Consider the following 22358-nt stretch of genomic DNA (forward strand, 5'->3'; position numbering starts at 1 on the left):
TATGAAAACTCAGCTCAATTTTTGGTATTGTAAAGAGCTTTGAAATATTTTCCATTCAAATGAGTTGTATTGTCATTTGGAATTTATGTTTCCAAAGTTTAGGAGGCCGTGCTGCGTTGTATTTTGTTGCGTCCACCTTTTAATTGAGGGCAGAATGATTTCAGAATAGTCAAAGATAATTACTCTTTTACACCCATTACCGTAAGATGGTAATTAATTTATTTTTGTCATTTAAATTGTGCGTTGGAGACCCCATAAAGTCCATATTTTTCATCATAGTGTAATTCAATGACGATCATAGAAATTAATATTCGTGATTTTTCTCATGTTCCTGCCACAATTTGACATTTCGAAGTTTATGTCATATAGACGTACATCCCACATCTACGTTCCCAACCAATATTCTCTTGGGAGTTTCAAATTCAATAGAATGTGGGAACTATACTCAAATAAATGCCTATGTGGACAATTAGCTGTAAGATGATTCTCAACCCCAGAGTAGCCTAAATACAATTTTTTAGCCAAATCAATTGATGAATGTGGTTAAGACCAAGATGGACCCTACTCCGAAAATTGAAAATTTTATTTGAATAGATTTTCTACCCCCTTAGAAACAAATCTGCCAAATAAGGACCAAAAAAGACCCCGAGAAAAGCTTAAACCCTATGATGGTTATACCAAAATGTGATCATTCTTTGTAAGGATGGATGCTTCTTAAATTACCAACATTTACCGAAATTAGTATGAAAAATATGCAAAAAATGTAAAATATTTTTTCACTAATTGCAGTCACAATGAATTTCCGATTTTTGAGTTCTATTAGTTTTATACTATTCGATTCCAATAACAATTTTTTTTCCCGATTTCAGAATTTTTGCAAGGTTTTTTTTAGCGATTTTGAAAAAATAATAATAATAATAATAATAATAATAAAAGGGGTAAAGTACAAACTATGAACTCCTTGTGTGGAATTTCAGAAAATTCCATTGAAAAATATGGCTTATATGGGGGATATACGATATCGTGGACCTATATGGACAATATTATTTTCAGGGGGTAAAGTGCTCGCAAAGAACTCCTTGTGTAGATTTTTATACAACTCCGTTGAAAATTGTGGCTAAAATCATCAAAATACCGAATAACAGAGGGTACCGTTATATGGGGGCTATACGATATCGTGGACCTATCTAGATAATTCTCTTCCAAGGGAAAAAGTACTCACAGAGAACTCCTTGTGTGGTTTTTTATACAATTCATTTGAAAAATGTGGCTAAAATCATCAAAATACCGAATATCGAGGGTACCGATATATGGGGGCTATACGATATCGTGGACCTATATAGACGATTCACTTACAGAGGGTAAGGTACTCACAAATAACTCCTTGTGTAGAATTTCAGAAAATTCTGTTACAAAATGTGGCTAAAATCGTCAAAATACCGAATATAGGTTGTACAGTTATATGGGGGCTAAAGGCGTGCAAAGGTATAGCTGAAAGTATTGCAAAAACAAATACACCAAATACTTATCAGCTGTTACTGGTATACATGAGAGAATGAGTATAACAGTTCAGTTATGCTCTGCTTAAACACACTCACTCCACCCTTCAAAAGAGAAACAGTTCCAAACAGTTATTTTTCGTTTTGCTTAGATTTATTTGTTTGTACTCACAAATATTTGTTGTACAACAAATATTTGAGAGTACAACAAATATTTGAGAATACGAACAATGTTGGTGGTGGAAGATCAAGTTAGACAAGCGGCGAATCAAGTGCATTAAGATTGGCACGTGCGAATTAAATAAAACTATATTAACGTGAAAACAATATTTAAAATGAATAATTTGGATATAAAAGAAAAAATTGTGTCAGGTGAATACAAAATAAGTGACAAAAGAGGACGAAGCAAAGTATGGGACTGTTTTAGCATTATAAAAAATGAAAATGATATTGAAATAGAAAATTTTGTTGTCTGCAAATCCTGTAATAATGTATATAAATATAATAAAAATTCCCTATCGAACTTAAACAAACATAAATGTTATTCTATACTGCAAAATGAAAAAGATAGTCAATTAATTGAGCCCAAATTAATTTTACTCAAATTAAACACTTTTAATATATTAATTATTTTATTATAAGCATTATTTTTTTGTTTGTTTTTGATTAATGTTATTTATATGAATTAATAAAAGGTGTTGTTGCACAACATAAAACTATTACATATGTATTTTTTTATTTGCACGCAAATTGCATTCAAAACAGAACAAATATCTTTGCCTGTCTTTGTTTGCTTTGCAATACATTTCTTTACAAATGTTCGACATAATACCATAAGTACTTATGGTATTCCCACCAGTAACTGTTTGATCTATTTGAATAAATCAGAGGCAAACAGATATGTTGCTCTCATTCTCTTTTTATCTACTCACCACCATTCAGTTAAAGAGAATAACATTATCAACTTATAACAGAAACACGAATGTATTTAACTGTACATACTCAATTCTGTTATCGCACAGAAACAGGTATGTTAAGATGGAACTGTGCACGTCTTTAATGGGGGGCTATACGATATCGTGGACCTATACAGATATTTATCTTCCATGGCATAGAGTACTTACTAGGAGCACCTTGTGTGGATTTTCAGATAATTCCATTAGAAAGTATGGCTAAAATTATCAAAATACCGAATATCGGAGGTACCGTTATATTGGGGATATACGATATCGTGGACCTATATAGACAATTCCCTTTCAGGAAGTAAAATACTCACAAGAAACTCCTTGAGTAGAATTTCAGACAATTCCCTTAAAAATCTGGTTAAAATCAATCTCAATACTATAAAAAGTAAAATAATAATGATTTAAATTCTCAATTTTAATTATACAATTATTAGTTATGTACATATATATTCTGTAAGGAATTATCCATAGACTAATATTAATAGATTAAATACACAATGAACTTCCTATGTGGAATTTCAGACAATTCCGTAAAAAAATGTGGCTAAAGTTATCAAAATACCGAAAATGGGGGGCCGATATATGGGAGCTATACGATATCGTGGACCTATATAGACAATTCTTTTTTAGGGGGAAAGGTGCTCACAAAGAACTCCTTGTCCTTCAGACAATTCCATTAAAAAATGTGGCTAAAATCATCAAAATACCGAATATCGGGGGTATCGTTATATGGGGGCTACACGATATCGTGGACATATATAGACAATTCTCTTTCAGTGGGTAAAGTGCTCACAAAAACTCCTTGTGTAGAATTTCACACAATTCCATTGGAGAATGTGCATAAAATCATCAAAATACCGAATAAAGGGGGGTGGGCGGTATATGGGAGCTATACGATATCGTGGACCGATATAGTCCTTCGAACTTGACCTGCCTGCACACAAAAGGCTGATCTGTGCAAAATGAGTATTTCGAGGAGTTACACGCGGGTATAACAAGTTTAAAAGCAGTAAGTTCGGCGGGGCCAAACTTTGAATACCCTCCAGCATTTGGAACGAAATTGGAAATTTTTAAAAAAATAAAATCCGTTAAAAATTATATTAAAATCTTAAAAATGACGAATATATCCGTTATATTTGGGTCTATACGACGTGGACCTGCGTAGGTTTTTTTGTCATAAATAAAATACAGTATATAGAGAGGTACCATTGCATCAGACTATACGAAGACCTGGACCTGCATAGACAACTTTCTGTCACAGGCTGTAGCATCCATTACGAACTTTAAATACGACATCTCAACCAACTCGGTGAGTATTGTTCTTAAAATCGTCAAAATACCGAATATGGGGTCTATACGAAGACCTGGACCTGCATAGACAATTTTCTGTCACAAACTGAAGTTCCCATTATGAACTCTAAAGACGTAATTTGAAGATTTCGCTTTTGAAATCATGTTACGGTGTTCTGCCCAGATATTACCCTTAGCATTTTGACCAAGGACATTTGCCCAATATTTACGCACTCCGTCGTGCTGTTAGTTTTTGTGGTCCATTTTACAGCTAAATATAATCCTTTGGTCATCCAAAATGCTAGAAATCTTCACTGTCCTTAACGTTTTTCTCAGGCGTGTCGAATGTCGAATTTTTTCTGTTTTCTGAACATTTGAACGACTAATATTTTGCGATCATCTCCAAAAGCAAGGAGCCCCTCTATATCGCCAAACTCAGACTCATCTATATGCTTTTCTTGTCTACGATATTTGGCTATATTCATCAACAAAATCAGCATAAAACAAGTAAGAAAAGGCTACAGTCGAGTGGGACCGACCGTTGAATACCCTACAACACTATAATAAGTGATACAACACTATACTAAGAATACTCGAAAGAATTCCATAAGATATTGTGACAAATAATAAAAGAAAACCATCAAGTTTCGTTCTCTAATTTTCGAATAATAGCAACTTAAACTAATTTGCTCATTTCCAATTTAGTGGAAGATGTTGCACGTAAATGGTCTTCCTAGATCTGGAACCAATATTTCCCAAAGACCCATAATCTCTCAGAAGTGGCAAAAGATTAACATTTATTATTGGTTTTTGACTGAAACGCATCTATATGAGATACAGCCATTTGACTATATTCTTCAACGAAATCAGCGTTAACGAAATAGTCAGAGGTGCGTCTTTCCTGTTTTGTGAATTCCCCAAAAAGTCACTGGAATGGACATTTTCGTATTTTGTCTACAAAATTTGTGCGTGAGGGTCGGGCGATAATTACGACCTGCTGACAATTTTGCAGTTTTTTTGGTCCATTTCAACCCCTAAATATATGGCGATCATCTCCAAAAAGAGTAGGCTTCTATTCTGACCCTCATCTTATCCCCATGCAAAATTTCGTAAGGATCGGGCCATAAATGCGATCTGTATATGATATCCTGATATCCTAACTACTTAGTTTTGTTAGCTGTAGAATATTACCAAATGTTTAATTCAAAATGAAAATATGCCAAAAATATTACAAAATTGAAAAAATATGAGAAAATTTTACAAAATCAATATTTTCATCTTTAGAGAGACATCTTTTGCGATTTTTTAGACGTTTTTTCTTTCCTGCCAAGAGGCCATTCTGAGAACTGTCGAAATCTGAGAAACCATTAATGAGAACTGTCGAAATCAGTTCAGCCGTTCTCGACATGTAAGACATCTTTCAAGCATATCTTCTTTGATAGACATATATATCGCACATATTTTGCTATATATCCGATTTGTTGGATGTTAACATCAATGTAAAGATCAGAAGTAACCTTGTCATGGCTTTGTGATTTCGACGGGACTTAAAAAATTCACGGTTTAATGAAAATTTTTGAATTTTTTCAACACAAAAGATATGGTCTATTTTACCCGCTAAATATTATCCGATGACCACCCAAATTGGTAGGCTTCTTCCCCGCCCTAAACTCTAGCTACATGCGAAATTCCGTGTCGATTGGTCTATAACTGCGACCTGTAGAGCAACTGGAAAATCAAGAAAATTTTCAGTATTTGGTCCATTTCAACCCCTAAATATTATGCGATTATCTCCAAAAGAAATAGGGTTCTATTCTGACCTTAACCCCACCTACATTTTAAATTTCGTGAAGATCGGGCCATAATTGCGACCTGTAGAGTGATTACAAATTAACATGGACAGACGGACAGACGGACAGACGGACGGACGGACATACATAGCTAGATCGACTCAGCTCGGCGAGCTAGGAAGATCCATATATACTTTCCTATATGGGAAACCAATATTTCGAGGTGTTACATAAATTCTGGCCCAATCAAACTTATAATACCCCCAACACATAGTGTTGTAGGGTATAAAAAACAAATGTTCGCCTTTTGTGTATTTCGGATATGTTGGTATTTTTCAGACAAAAACAGTGGTTCATTCTAAACGCTGTCCTAAACACTAACTTCATGTGAGATTTCGTGTCCTATTTATAGCCATTATAACGGCTGAAAATCAGAAACATTTTTAGTTGTTGGTCCATTTCAACTCCTAAATATATTACGGACATCTTTGAAAACAATAGGCCTAGCCCTTCTGAGCCTAACCCTACCCTTTTCATGAGGATCGGACGATAATTGCAATCTTTATATACAGGGTTGCCCATATTCGACGGACCTTTGCGTCCTTTGGGCCCATTCCAATCGACGAGGCTTTGCGTCAATTGAATTTTGTACGGGAACAAATGCAAATCAATGCGAATAATCCGTTGTAAAGTGGACCGAGCCATGCCCAACTGCTGAGAACGGCGTTTTTGGGATGTTCTTGGGGACCTCTCAACACTGGCTCGTACGGCAGCGATATTCTCGGCCGTTGCCATATGGGTCCGTCGAATATGGCCAACCCTGTAATAACCCCATCCTACGTTGTAATGTGAAACAATTTTACAAAATATACACTTCAATATTATAAGTCAAAATGAAAATATCGCATGCGATAAAAAAAAAATAAAAATATGTCATAAAATACTACAAAATCTATATTAACATTATTATTGCATTTCTTTATGCGGTTTTTTTTAGATTTTATACTTCAATGCCAAGAGGGCAATCCGAAATCACAACATTTGCCAAATCGGTCCAGCCATTCTTGAGATATAATCATTCTAGCTAACATCCCCTCCTTTTGTATATACATATTGTATTTATTTCGCTATATATATCCGATATATTTACTATTGTTATCTACATAACGGTCAGAATTGACCATTACGTCTATTTGTGATTTCGACGGGATTAAAAATATTCGCGGTTTTGTGGCAATTTGACTTTTATTTAACACAAATGTTATGACCTACTTCACCCACTAAATATAACACAATGACCATCAAAATTGGAACGAACTTCAATTACCAAATTTGAAACAATTCCGGTGAAAAAAGTCGCTAATATCATCAAAATATCGAATATTGGGAGGTACCATTATAGGGGGCTCTACGAAGACGTGGACCTGCACAGACAATTTCCTGTCTTAGGCTGTAGTATTCATTACGAACTTCAAATACCAAATTTGAAACTATTCCGGTGAATAAATTTGCTAAAATCATCAAAATACCGAATATCGGGAGGTACCGTTATATGGGGGCTATACGAAGACGCATAGACAATTTTCTTTCTTAGGCTCTACTATCCATTACGAACTTCGAATATCAATATTGAAACATTTCCGGTGAATAATGTCTCTAAAGTCATTAAAATACCGAATATCGGGAGGTACAGTTATAAAGGGACTATACCAAAACGTGGACCCATTTTAAATTTTTTGTGGGGTCTAAAATGTGTATTTCGAGGTGTTACAAACGGAATGACAAATATATTATACCCTCCATACTATGGTGGAGGGTATAAAAAACGTTCCTTTAGAGAATCCAGGATAGTTCAGTAGCAGTGGATAAATGCCTTGTGTTAGCGCATAAATTAATGGCGACGAGAACACGAGGCTGTGAGTCGAATGCAGATACTGCAGAAGCGAAAATTGAGGAATGCTTAAAATACCAGTATTTGAATAATATTTCCTAAGTCCGGAAGAAGTACCACTGGAAGCTGAGGAATGTGCAAAAATTGCCTTGCCTACCTTTGGGCTGACAACCAATCAGAGGCCCCCGCAGATAACAAGTTAATGATGCAAAGGGTGACATTACATGCCCTTTTGATGACAAAAGAGACACGGAATATTGTGATGATGATCGAGAGACTCTCGAAATGGCTAGAAGATATTGGCCATTTTATCCAAATAACTGCGAATGTGACTATTGTGTTTTTGTTGCCACCCGAAACTTTGAGGATATGGATATGTTCCCGCCGACAAGTCCTAACTCTGAGGAAAAAGTTAGAACTCTCACCCAAAATAATGAAACCAAGGAAGAGGAAAGGCTTAATATTGCATCACAATTGGCCAAATCAGCTTTCGAATCAAAACATTAAAATATGGCTAGAAATGCAGTGCAACGATGTATCGCTGCAAGAATTCGAAGACATTCTTGAAAAAATGTGGCTAAAATCATCAAAATACCGAATATCAGGGGGTACTGTTATAGCCCCCATGATACGATATCGTGGACCTATATAGATGATTCTCAAGGGATAAAGTACTCACAGAGAACTCCCTGTGTGGATTTTTATACAATTCCATTGAAAAATCTGGCTAAAATCATCAAAATAACGGATACCGGGGGGGTACCGTTATATGGGGGCTATACGATATCGTGGACCTACATAGACAATTCGCTTACAGGGAGTAAGATGCTCACAAAGAACTCCTTGTGTAGAATTTTAGACAATTCCGTTCAAAAATGTGGCTACAATCATAAAAACACCGAATATCGGGGGTATCGTTATATGGGGGCTATACGATATCGTGGACCGATATAGCCCATCTTCGAACTTGTCTTGCCTGCATACAAAAGACTGATCTGTGCAAAATGTTTGCTTCCTATCTTAATTCGTTTTGACTGTAGCGTCAGACAAAGAGGCAGACAGACATAAGGACATTCCTAAATCGACTTAAAATTTTACGCTGATCAAGAATATATATACTTTATTGGGTCTGACATGAGTATTTCGAGGAGTTACAAACGGAATAACAAAATTAATATACCCTCCATAGTATGGTGGATGGTATAACAAGTTAAAAAGCAGTAAGTTCTGCCGGGCCAAACTTTGAATGCCCCCACCATTTGGAACGGATTTGGCAATTCTCAAAAACAATTAAATCCGTTAAAAATTCTGTTAAAATCTTCAAAATACCGAATGTAGCTGTCATAAATCATCAATCACCGTTATATGGGGCTATACGAAGACGTGGACCTGCACAGACAATTTTCTGTCATAGGCTGTAGTATCCATTACGAACTACAAATACAAAATTTGAAACAATTCTCGTGAAAAAAATTCCATACAATCATTAAAATTCCGAATATCGGGAGGTGCCGTTATATGGGGGCTCTACGAAGACGTGGACCTGCACAGACAATTTTCTGCCTTAGGCTGTAGTATCCATTATGAACTTCAAATACCAAATTTTAAACTATTCCGGTGAATAAATTTGCTAAAATCATCAAAATACCGAATATCGGGAGGTGCCGTTATATGGGGGCTCAACGAAGACGTGGACCTGCACAGACAATTTTCTGTCTTAGGCTCTACTATCCATTACGAACTTCGAATACCAATATTGAAACAATTCCGGTAAATAATGTCTCTAAAATTCAGTCATTAAAATGCCGAATATCGGGAGGTACCGTTATATAGGGACTATACCAAAACGTGGACCCATTTTCAATACCAAAAGTCCTGCAAACATAATATACATTTGAGCAAAATTTTATCAATCTACTTCAATTCGTTCTGAAGCTAGAGTGATTTCCACAAATGGACAGACGGATAGACGGACGGACATCGCTAAATCGACATAGAATTTTATGCAGATAAAGAATATATATTTTATGGGGTCTAAAATGTGTATTTCGAGGTGTTACAAACGGAATGACAAACTTATTATACCCTCCATACTATGGCGGAGGGTATAAAAACGTTCCTTTAGAGACTATTGTGTTTTTGTTGCCGCTCGAAACTTTGAGGATATGGATATGTTCCCGCCGACAAGTTCTTACTCTGAGGAAAAAGTTAGAGCTCTCACCCAAAATAATGAAACCAAGGAAGATGTAAGGGTTAATACTACATCACAATTGGCCAAATCAGCTTTCCGAATAAAAACGTTAAAATATGGCTAGAAATGCAGTGCAACGATGTATCGCTGCAAGAATTCGAAGACATTCTTGAAAAAATGTGGCTACAATAATCAAAATACCGAATATCAGGGGGTACTGTTATATGGGGGCTATATGAAGACGTGGACCTACACAGACAATTTTCTGGCATAGGCTGTAGTATCCATTACGAACTTCAAATACCACTTCAGCCGAATATCGGGAGGTACCGTTATATGGGGGCTATTACTTAACCTGCCTACTGGAAAAATAATCATGTGTGCAAAATTTTAGTCTTCTATCTCAATTCCTTCGAAAGATAGCGTGATTACAAGAGACAGACAGACGGACGGACATCGCTAAATCGTCTTAGAATTTTACGATGTTCAAGAATATATATACTTTGTTGGGTCTAAGATCATTATTTCGATGAGTTACAAACGAAATGACAAAATGAATATACCCTCCATGTGGAATGTTGTTGTAATTTTTTTACAAATGATTTATAATCTCGAAAATGCTTTGAGCTCTTTAAAATACCTCAAATCGGCCAAATTAGAGCAAACTTGGTCGACGAATATTTGGAGATAATATTATATGAGGCCAAATTGATACCTTTTGTAACATCAATCGTCCTAAGAATAATATTAAAGCCTGTGCACAGTTTGAAAGGCGCATATTAAATTTGGTGACCTCTGTTGTAATTGCAAATGGTGAACAGAGATGCTCACGGACATAATTTAATCGACAACGATTTCTACTCTTTAACATACTTTATGTGGTCCCTAACTTTTATAAACCGATGAAACTTTAAATTAAAGTCATATTGCCAGGATTTCAATTTAGAAATAACTATCGCTTCTGAGGTCCAAAACTTTAAAAAAATTGGGTAGATATGGAAATAATCCACCAATGAGAACTGAAAATATATTTTCGAATCGATTTGGCTTAAAATGTGTATTTAGGATACGTTGGGGGTAGTTGATGTATACTTTTTATACCCTACAACACTATGTGATGGAAGTATTATAAGTTTGATTGGGCCAAAAATTATGTAACACCTCGAAATATTCGTTTCCCACATAGGAAAGTATATATGGATCTTCCTATCTCGCCGAGCTGAGTCGATCTAGCTATGTATGTCCGTCCGTCCGTCTGTCCATGTTAATTTGTAATCACTCTACAGGTCGCAATTATGGCCCGATCTTCACGAAATTTTGAATGGAGGTGGAGTTAAGGTCAGAATAGAACCCTATTTTGATCGCACAATATTTAGGGGTCGAAATGGACCAAAAACTGAAAAAAAATTCTGATTTTGCAGTTGCTCTACAGGTCGCAATTATGGAACAATCGACGCGGAAATTAGTATGGGGCTAAAGCTTCGGGCTGGGCAGAAGCCTTCCAATTTCGATGGTCATCGGGTATTATTTAGTGGGTGAAAAAGACTATAACATTTGTGTTAAATAAAAGTCAAATTTCCATTAAACCGCGAATATTTTTAGTCCCGGCGAAATCATAAATAGACGAACAGGTCAATTCTGACCGTAACGTAGATGCCGATAGTAAATATATCGGATATATATAGCGAAATATATACAATGTGTATATACAAAGGAAAGGAATGTTAGATGGAATGATTATATCTCAAGAATGGCTGGACCGATTTTGACAAATTTTGTAAATTCAGAATGGCCTCTTGACATAAAAGTATAAAAGCTAAAAAAATCGAATAAAAATAAGTCAAAAATGATGTTAATAAAGACTTTGTAGTATTCTGTGACATTTTTTTATTTTTTCATATTTTTTATCGCATGCGATTTTTTCAATTTGACTTATAATATTTAGGTGTACATTTTGTACTATTTTTCCACTTAACAACACAGGTTTGGGATATTATATACGGATTGCAATTATCGTCCGATCCTCACGAAAAGGGTAGGGTTGTGGTTGATGTATACTAGGCTAGGCCTATTGTTTTCAAAGATGTCCGCAATATATTTAGGGGTTGAAATGGAGCAACTAAAAATGTTCCTGATTTTGCAGCCGTTATATAGGTTATAAATAGAAACCAAAGGACACGAAATCTCGCATGAAGTTAGAGTTTAAGACAGCGGGTAGAATGGACCACTAGATTTGTCTGAAAAATACCAACATTACTTACAGGCGATAGCCGAATTACACAAAATGCGAACTTCTGCCTTTTTTTGCTGATTTTGTTGACGAATATAGCCAGATATCGTAGACAAGAAGATCGTATAGAAGAGTCGAAATTTGGAGATACAGAGGGGCCTCTTGCTTTTGGAGATGATCGCAAAATATGACGGAGTGCGTAAATATTGGGCAAATGTCTCTGGTCAAAATGCTAAGGGTAATATCTGGGCAGTGCTCTGTCACATAATTTCAAAAGCGAAATCTTCCAAAATGGGTTTGGACATAAGGGGGCTTCTAACATATTGCAGTGTTGTAGGGTACCACATGGCCGGCCACGCACTACCATTTTTAACTGTCAAATTATAACCTCTGAAAAATGGAATCAAGTTTTTAAAAATGTTTTTAAAAACACTATAAGTCGCCCTGTACGTGAACCTGTATTGACATTTATGCGATGTGTATTTATTTCTTAGTCGAAATATCATTTGTACTAAAAGTTATGCCACTTATTTGAGCAGATCTTTGAATTATTATTATTTAAAAACTATGCAATAAAGACAAAAACTACGGGCCGGTTTGGGCCAGCTAGTATATATATATATATATATATATATATATATATATATATATATATATAAATATATATATATATATATATATATATATATATATATATATATATATATATATATATATATATATATATATATATATATATATATATATATATATATATATATATATATATATATATATATATATATATATATATATATATATATATATTGATCTCACAACACCGAAAACTTTAAATTCATTTGGTAGAAATTGTAAGAAAAACATGCAAAAGGACGAATTTGGTATTATTGTACCTACACGGAACGGATATATTCGAACTTCCTAGAAATATTGTATAAAAGATTTATTTAAATATTTCGCCTTTATTGCGATTTCAACGAACGACCGCATACACAGGCGGATATAAATTAATTGACATAGGATATTACACTGGTAAAAACTAAATTCCTTTCAACATGGTCTTCTAAAAGTTACGAATTCAAAATTACTTTTGATTTGGAAAATATGGCTAAACCCTTTATAACACTGATAATTGAGGTTTGAAAATTTAATTAAACACGATGATATAACGAATATAAAGAGATAACGAATGTAAAGAGATACTGATAGAAAATAAATCATAATGTGGAATTTTGTTGTAATTTTTTTTTACAAATGTTTCATAACCTCGAAATGCTTTTAGCACTTTAATATAGGAATATTAAGGAGATAATATTATATGAAGGCAAATTGATACCTTTTGTAACATCAATCGTCCTTAGAATAATATTAAAGCCTGTGCAAAGTTTGGAAGACGCATATTAAATTTGGTGACCTCTATTGTAATTGAAAATGGTGAACGGAGAGGCTCACGGACATAATTTAATCGACAAAGATTTCTACTCTTTAACACGCCGAGATTGCGTGAAATTAAACCAAATAAATAAAACACGAACGTTTTAGTTATATGATATTAAATAAAGGCAGTTGCTTATTATAGTTATTTCTAGATTTGAAATCCGTGCAATATGACTTTAATTTAACTATCATAAATAACGTTTCATCGATTTATAAAAGTTAGGACCCCATAAAATATATTAAAGAGTAGAAATCTTTGTTGATTAAATTATGTCCGTGAGCCTTTTCGTTTACCATTTGCAATTACGATAGAGGTCAGCAAATTTAAAATGTGTCTTTCAAACTTTGCAAGACGAAGTTCGCCAGGTCCGGGATAGAGAAAATAATGGGAATCGGGTTCAAACTAATCTCATAAGGAGAATAACGGTGCTTATACCAACACCAAATGAGAGCAAGCACAATGCTAGGTCCCAAATAAGAGTCCGGTATGAGGTTAGCTTCTCCACAGTATGTCGAAATATTATGAGACTTATAATAAAATAGGTATCAATATACAAATGTAATAAAAACACACAACTTACATCACAAGGTATCCAGCGACCAAAGGCCATTCGGTTCTAGACTCCTGAGTATAATAGTAAGTGGTTGATAAATTATTATGTGTTTATGCCAATTTTTGTGTGTATGCTTCAATTTTATGAACGGGGTTTGAATATACTTTGTTCACTATCCATATGATATATATTGGTGGCATAATTTATTTGTTTGTTTGCAATGAATAAGTTTTATCTTAAAACAAGTAAAAAAGTAGTAAGTTCGGCCGGGCCGAACTTTGAATACCCTCCACCATTTAGAACGAATTTGAAAATTTTCGAAAAAGATAACATTTGCCAAAAATTAATTTTAAATATACCGAATAAAGCCGTTATATTAGGGACTGTACTACGTGCACCTACATAGGCATTGTTTGTCACAAGCCATTATCATATTCAAATTCGAAACTTGAAATAAACGGTGAATAATGTAGCCAATATCATCAAAATACCGTACATAGGGAGGTACCGTTATATAGGAGCTATACGAAGACCTGGACCTGTATAGACAATTTTCTGTACAGGCTGTAGCTTTCATTACGAACTTCAATTACGATATCTCAAACAATTTCGGTGAGTATTGTACCTAAAATCGTCAAAATACCGAATATAAGGAGGTACTGATATATGGGGCCTATACGAAGACCTGGACTGCACAGACATTTTTCTGTCTCAGGTTGTAGTATCCTTTTCAAACTTCAAATGCCAAATATGAAACAATTCCTGTGAATAATGTCGCTAAAATCATCAAAATACCGAATATCGGGAGGTACCGTTACATGGGGGCTATACGTGGACGTGGAAGTTATCATATAGCCCCCATATAACGGTACCTCCCGATATTCGGTATTTTGATGATTTTAGCGACATTATTCACCGGGACTGTTTCAAATTTGGCATTTGAAGATCTTAATGGATACTACAGCCTAAGACAGAAAATTATCTGTGTAGGTCCACGTCTTCGTGTAGCCCCCATATAATGGTACCCCCCGATATTCGGTATTTTGATGATTTTAGCGACATTGTTTGGTATTTGAAATTCGTAACGGAGACTACATCCTAAGTCAAAAAATGAGCCATGTTGTTCTACCTCTTCATATAGCCCCCATATGACGGTACCCCCCATATTTGGTATTTTGATGATTTTAGGTACATTATAAATATTTAAATATTGTAATAACTTATGACAAAAGTTGCCTATGCAGGACCACGTCTTCGAATAAGCATTCGGTATTTTTAAGATTTTAACAGAATTTTTAACGGATTTTATTTATTTATTTTTTGGAAATTGCAAAATTTGTACCAAATGGTGGAGGGTATTAAAAGTTCGGACCGGCCGAACTTACAGCTTTTTTACTTGTTTATACTCGTACACACAAGAGACTTTAAATTCCCATATCCAGAAATATAATAAATTTCAATCTTCTATATATATATAAAAATCAATTGTTGTTCGTTGGTAATGGAATCAGTTGAAAACGGCTGGACCGATTTCCATATTTTTTGTACAAACGTTCATCATACCTCGAGTTAGGTTTTTAAAGAAAAAAATATTGACCGCGCCTACTTTTACGCTCACTATCTTGATTTATCTAAAATCTTTATATTCACCAGATAATGAAGATATCGGTTTGAAAATTATTACACAGTATACTGTTGACTTTCCCTCCAACCCTAGGAATTTCTATCTATATATATCAAATAAATTTGTGTTAATTGCTACGCTTATAACTCAAAACCGCTTATCTGATTTTAACGATTAACACAAAATCGGAATTGGAAGAAATAGATAAAATCCAAAAAAATCGCGTAAAAATGTGAAATTTGAAAATTTTCATTTTGTCTTTTGAGGTGTACAATAGTAATGTTTTATTTTGCATGATTTTTTCCATTTTAACTTACTATTTTGGAGTGTACATTTTTAGTGTTTTTATACCCTACAACACTATGTGTTGGGGGTATTATAAGTTTGATTGGGCCAAAAATTATGTAACACCTCGAAATATTGATTTCCCACATAGGAAAGTATATATGGATCTTCCTATCTCGCCGAGTTGAGTCGATCTAGCTATGTATGTCCGTCCGTCCGTCTGTCCATGTTAATTTGTAATCACTCTACAGGTCGCAATTATGGCCCGATCTTCACGAAATTTAGAATGTAGGCGGGGCTAGGGTCAGAATAGAAGCCTATTTCTTTTGGAGATGATCGTATAATATTTAGGGGTCGAAATGGACCAAAAACTGAAAAAATGTCGGATTTTGCAGTAGCTATACAGGTCGCAATTATAGACCAATCGACGCGGAACTTCGCATGTAGCTAGAGTTTAGGGCGGGGAAGAAGCCTACCAATTTGGGTGGTCATCGGATAATATTTAGCGGGTAAAATAGACCATATCTTTTGTGTTGAAAAAATTCAAAAATTTTCATTAAACCGCGAATATTTTAAATCCCGGCGAAATCACAAAGCCATGGCAAGGTTACTTCTAATCTTTACATTGATGTTAACATCCAACAAAACGGATATATAGCAAAATATGTGCGATATATATGTTTATCAAAGAAGATATGCTTGAAAGATCTCTTATATGTCGAGAACGGCTGAACTGATTTCGACAGTTCTCATTAATTCAGAATGGCCTCTTGGCAGGAAAGAAAAAACGTCTAAAAAAATCGCACAAAAATATCTCTCTAAAGATGAAAATATTGGTTTTGTAACATTTTCTCATATTTTTTCAATTTTGTCACATTTTTGGCATATTTTCATTTTGAATTAAACATTTGGTAATATTTCTACAGCTAACAAAACTAAGTAGTTAGGATATCAGGATATCATATACAGATCGCATTTATGGCCCGATGCTTACGAAATTTTGCATGGAGATAAGATGAGGGTCAGAATAGAAGCCTACTCTTTTTGGAGATGATCGTCATATATTTAGGGGTTGAAATGGACCAAAAAACTGCAAAATTTGTCAACAGGTCGTGATTATTGCCCGATCCTTATGCATATTTGAATGGGGGTTACCGGGCATTGCAAAAGCCAAGCAGTTTTGGATGGCCCTCCAAAAATATTCAATGTGTGAAATAGTTTGCCAACTTTTGTTGACAAGATACGAAAATGACCATTCCAGTGACTTTTTTCAGAATTCGCAAATACAGGTAAGACGCACTTCTGACTATTTCGTTAACGCTGATTTCGTTCAGTCAAAAACCAATAATAAATATTAATCTTTTGCCACTTCTGAGAGATTATAGGTCTTTGGGAAATATTGGTTTCAGATCTAGGAAGACCATTTACGTGCATCATCTACCAATAAATTGGAAATGAGCAAATTAGTTAAAGTTGCTATTATTCGAAAATTAGAGAACGAAACCTGATGGTTTTCTTTTATTATTTGTCACAATATCTTGCGGAATACTTTCAAGTATCTGGCCTATATAAACTGTATCGTTTATTATAGTGTTGTAGGGTATTCAACGGTCGGCCCCGCTCGACTGTAGCCTTTGCTTACTTGTTTTTAATTGAATTCTAATATGATGTGTAGTCTTTTTGGGTAGTATAAAGCGACGACAATTATGGAGTGGCGGACCTAAATAGATGATGTCAAAATAATTTAACGTGGTCAAACCAAAGTTAAAAGATAATTACTTTTTTCAAAGAAGAGCCTATTGCATTGCAAAAACCCTAAAATCGGGAAAAAATAGAGAACATTTATTCAATGGAAAAAAATTTCAAAATAATAGTAAGAACCAAACTTCGTAAGGACCTTTAAACATTCACTGTAAAAAACCTGCGAACAAGTTGAAGACTTTTTTTTCAATTTGCTTATTAGTTACTATGCTTATAACTCAAGAACGTTTTGACGGATTTTCACAATTCATACAACTTCGGAATGGAATCTTGGGAAAAGAAAAATTGCGTAAAATATGCCAATCTATCTATATATATAAAAATCAATTGATGTTCATTGGTAATGGAATCAGTTGAGAACGGCTGAACGGATTTGCATAAATTTTTGTACAAACGTTCGTCATACCCCGAGTGAGGTTTTTACAGAAAAAATATTGACCACGGCTTCTTTTACGCCCACTACTTTATTTATTTAAAGCCTTTATATTTGCCAGATAATGAAGATATCGGTTTGACAACGCATACTTCTAATCTATCTATATCTATAAAACAGGAAAATGTTTGTACGTTTGTTTGTGTGTTTATTTGTTTGTTTGTTTGTAATTTATAGACTCGAAAACCGCTGAACAAACTTTCCTGAAATTTTTCAAGCATACTAGAACATCGCCTGAAAGTAACATTGTATATATATATATATATATATATATATATATATATATATATATATATATATATATATATATATATATATATATATATATATATATATATATATATATATATATATATATATATATATATATATATATATATATATATATATATATATATATATATATATATATATATATATATATATATATATATTTGAAATTCCACTCGGAACTGGAGATATAGCATCAGAATCGGAGGTACCACCCAATAATTTGATTTTATATGCACATATCTATTGATCGATTACAGATTTTCCATTTTATATGGAAATCGGTTCAGATTTGGATATAGCTCTCATATATATTTTCGCCCGATTTCATGTTTGATGCATTAAACATTCGATTGCAATGAAATTTGAAACATGTGACGGGATTTGATCAGAAAATAAATTTGTTAAATTATATTGAAATCGGTTCAGATTTGGATATAGCTCCCATATATATTTTCGCCCGATTTCACATATATTATGCAACAAACACGGTATGTACCTCCAATTTCAATGAAATATGGACTGAGTGACGGAATTTGGTGTAAATGTAAATTTTACCAACTTATTGAAATTGTATCAGATTGGAATATGACTCTATTAAGAAGCATTGACCCACAACGGCTTTGCAATGGTATAAGGCTAACAGTAAACAAGTAAACCAATAAAGAAGGTCTTAAAGTCGGGCGGGGCCGACTTTATGATACCCTACACCACTACAATTTAGTAGAGCTCCACATAACAATTAAAAATTTTTATGGGAGAATTCAATCATACACGCTATGATTATAATTATAATTTAAAGTTCAAAGGACTAAATATGCCGAAGCATTTGTATCTTTTCAATTCGGACTTGTATTGCCCATTTGGTGCACAATTAATTTGAAATCGGACAAGGATATATATGGGAGATATATCCAAATCTGAACCGATCTCGATCAAATTTAGTAAAGATATTTCCGAGCGGTATTTGATATATTTCCCTAAATATCGTTGTTACGGAGTGTATATTACGGCTGTGGGTAACAAATATGACAAATCAGATGAAAAGTGTATATGGGAGCTATAGCTATATCTGAACCGCTCTTCACCAAATTCGACAAATTAGCTACTAGACTCAATTCGGTCGTAAGTGCCAAATTTCATCCAATTTGGACAAATATTAGACGTTTGGTGCACAATCAAATGTAAATCGGACGAAGTTATATATGGAAGCTATATCCAAATCTGAACCGATCTCAATAAGATTTTGTAAATATATTTCTGAGCTGTATTTGATATATTTCCCCAAATATTGTTGTTACAGAGTGCATATTACGGCTGCGGAGGACAAAAATAGCAAATCGGATGAACAATATATATGGGAGCTATAGCTAAATCTGAACCGATTTCGATCAAATTTGGCATTTGGCATGCACAATAAAAGGCAAGTCGGATGAAGATATATATGGGAGCTATATCTAAATTTTGACCGATTATCTCCAATTTCAATAGGGTTCGTCCTTGGGCCAAACAAATGATTTGTGCAAAATTTTATCTGAATAGGGCAATAAATGCGAACTGTACTTTGTTTACAAAAATACATGGACAGACGGACAGACGGACGGACGGACATGCATAAATCGACTCAGAATGTGATTCTATGCAGATCATCAAAAGGAACTATGTGTCTATCTCGTTTCCTTTTGCCTGTTACAAACAAATGCACAAAGACATAATACCCTGACCACCTTGTGGTGTAGGGTATAAAAAGCTGTAAGTGCCCTCCACCATTTGGAACGAATTTTTCATGTTTCAAAGAAAAAAAAAAATAATAAACAAATAAATAAAATACGTTAAAAATTGTTTTAAAATCTTAAAAATACCAAATGAATACGGAGACGTGGACCTGCACAGACAATCTTCTGTCATAGGTAGTAAGTAGTAAGCATTACGAACTTCAAATACCAAATATGAACCAATTCCGGCGAATAATGTCTCTAAAATCATCAAAGTACCGAATATCGGGAGGTACCGTTATATGGGCGCTGTACCAAAACGTGAACCTACATGTTCCATTTTCCATTTTCAATAGCAAAAGTCCTGCAGACATAATATACATTTGGGTAAAATTTCATCAACCTACTTTATTTCGTTCGGAAGTTAAAGTGATTTCCACAGACTGACAGATTGACGGACGCTAAATCGACATAGAATTTCATACTGTTCAAGAATACATATACTTTGTGGAATCTAAAATGTATATTTCGAAGTGTTACGAACGGAATAATAAACTTAATATACCCTCCATACTATGGTGGAGAGTATAAAAACTACACAAAAATTTAATTGAGGGTATGATTATTACTGGAAAGTATGTTACTACCTCGAATTCTCTAATTGCAACAGAAATGCCTTTCAACTTCAAAAGATTGCAGTTTCCGTCACGCTTGGCATTTGCTATGATATTTATAAATCCGAAGTACAATCCCTTCGTATATGCGGACTAAATTTAGCATGTTCCTGCTTTGGAAGACCGAGCTATTTGTTTGTTTACGCAATAAAGTATTACAATAATAAGGTTTTTAAAATTATTTATTTGGGGGCTGAGGAACTGACCACGCCTACTTTTTAATCTATGTATAAACCAATTGTTGTTCGTTGGTAATTGAACCAGTTGAGACCGGTTGGAACTATTTGGATATTGCTTTTTTAAATGTTCGCCCTACCCCGATTTAGGTTTTTATGCAAAGAAAAGGTGACCACGCCCAATTTTGCGCCCATTTTTTCGATTTATCTGAAATCCTAATATTTGCCAAACTCATGAAGATATCTGTTCCACAGTTAGAACACGACGTAATCTTGACTCTTTCCCTCCAACTCTAGGTATCTGTTTGGGGTCAGAGGAACTGGCCACACTTACTTCTTTAAATTTATATATAAACAAGTAAGCAAAGGCTATAGTCGTGCTGGACCGACTATGTTATACCCTACAACACTACAATATGTTAGAAGCCCCCTTATAGCCAAATCCATATTGGAAGATTTCGCCTTTGATATTAGGATTTTGACTAGGGACATTTGCCAATAGTTATGCACTCCGTCGGGCTGTTAGTTGTTGTGGTCCATTTTACAGCTAAATATAATCCAATGGTCATTGTTTAATTTAGATTAGTGTGTTGCTACGTTAACAATGGGTTAACGCTTAATTACTTGTAAATGATTAACATCGTTGGAATCTGTCAATGTCAACAGATTTCAACGAGTGGCGAATGCCGCCAACGCCGACTTACTTCATGTTGGGATCGTTGTTTTGTTGTTAAACATTCTCTTCTTTTATCGCCCCGATACGAACGAAGGCTCTCCCCCGCTATCATGCAAATTAAGTTAATATTGTTTACCAAAACCCTATTTATATTTATTATTAATAAAACCTGGCTTTTGCCTTATTTTATATTATAAAACTAACCCCGCTATCGTCTTTTTATTTATTCTATTTTGTTTGGTTTGCTTTGCAATTCCCCCTTTCCCCGCATTGGCGCAAACAGTCCACACACACATCATTATCATCATCCTCATCATCATATATTTTCCATTAAAAACAACTAGGTACGTAAAGTGAAAAAAGTGCCTTGTGAAAAAAATAATAAAATTCTATAGAAAAAGAATTTTCGAAATAATTGTGTTAAACAACAACAATTCGTGTCGTTTATTTGTTCAGTGGCCGTTTTACAACGCGTCGCGTACCGTGTCCCGTTCCCCGCCGTCTAGTTTTGCAAACATTGTATTGCCGTCGGCATTCGAAAAAAAATGATAACAAATAACAAATAAACCAAAATAATTGTGAATTTTTGGCTTTTCCAGTGAAAATAAAATATTGTTGTCGGGTGTCATTTAAATGTACGTTAAATTTCCTATCGATAGGTATAGTTGAAATTAAAAACTTGTTAATTTTTTTGCAAATTTGCATTTTTGCTAATTAAATTATTCATTAAAAATCACCCCCAAAAAATACACGCAGCAATTACATTGGTTTGTTTGGTTGTTCGTTAACGACCGACATACAAACGCAGTAATAGGCACACGGCTGATGATCACTGTTTGGTCGGTCAGCCACACATAAGCGTATACAAGTTAACACACAATAAGTTGTTAATCCATT

Source organism: Musca domestica, unplaced genomic scaffold (assembly GCF_030504385.1).
Source record: "Musca domestica strain aabys unplaced genomic scaffold, Musca_domestica.polishedcontigs.V.1.1 129, whole genome shotgun sequence".
Taxonomy (NCBI): Eukaryota; Metazoa; Arthropoda; class Insecta; order Diptera; family Muscidae; genus Musca; species Musca domestica.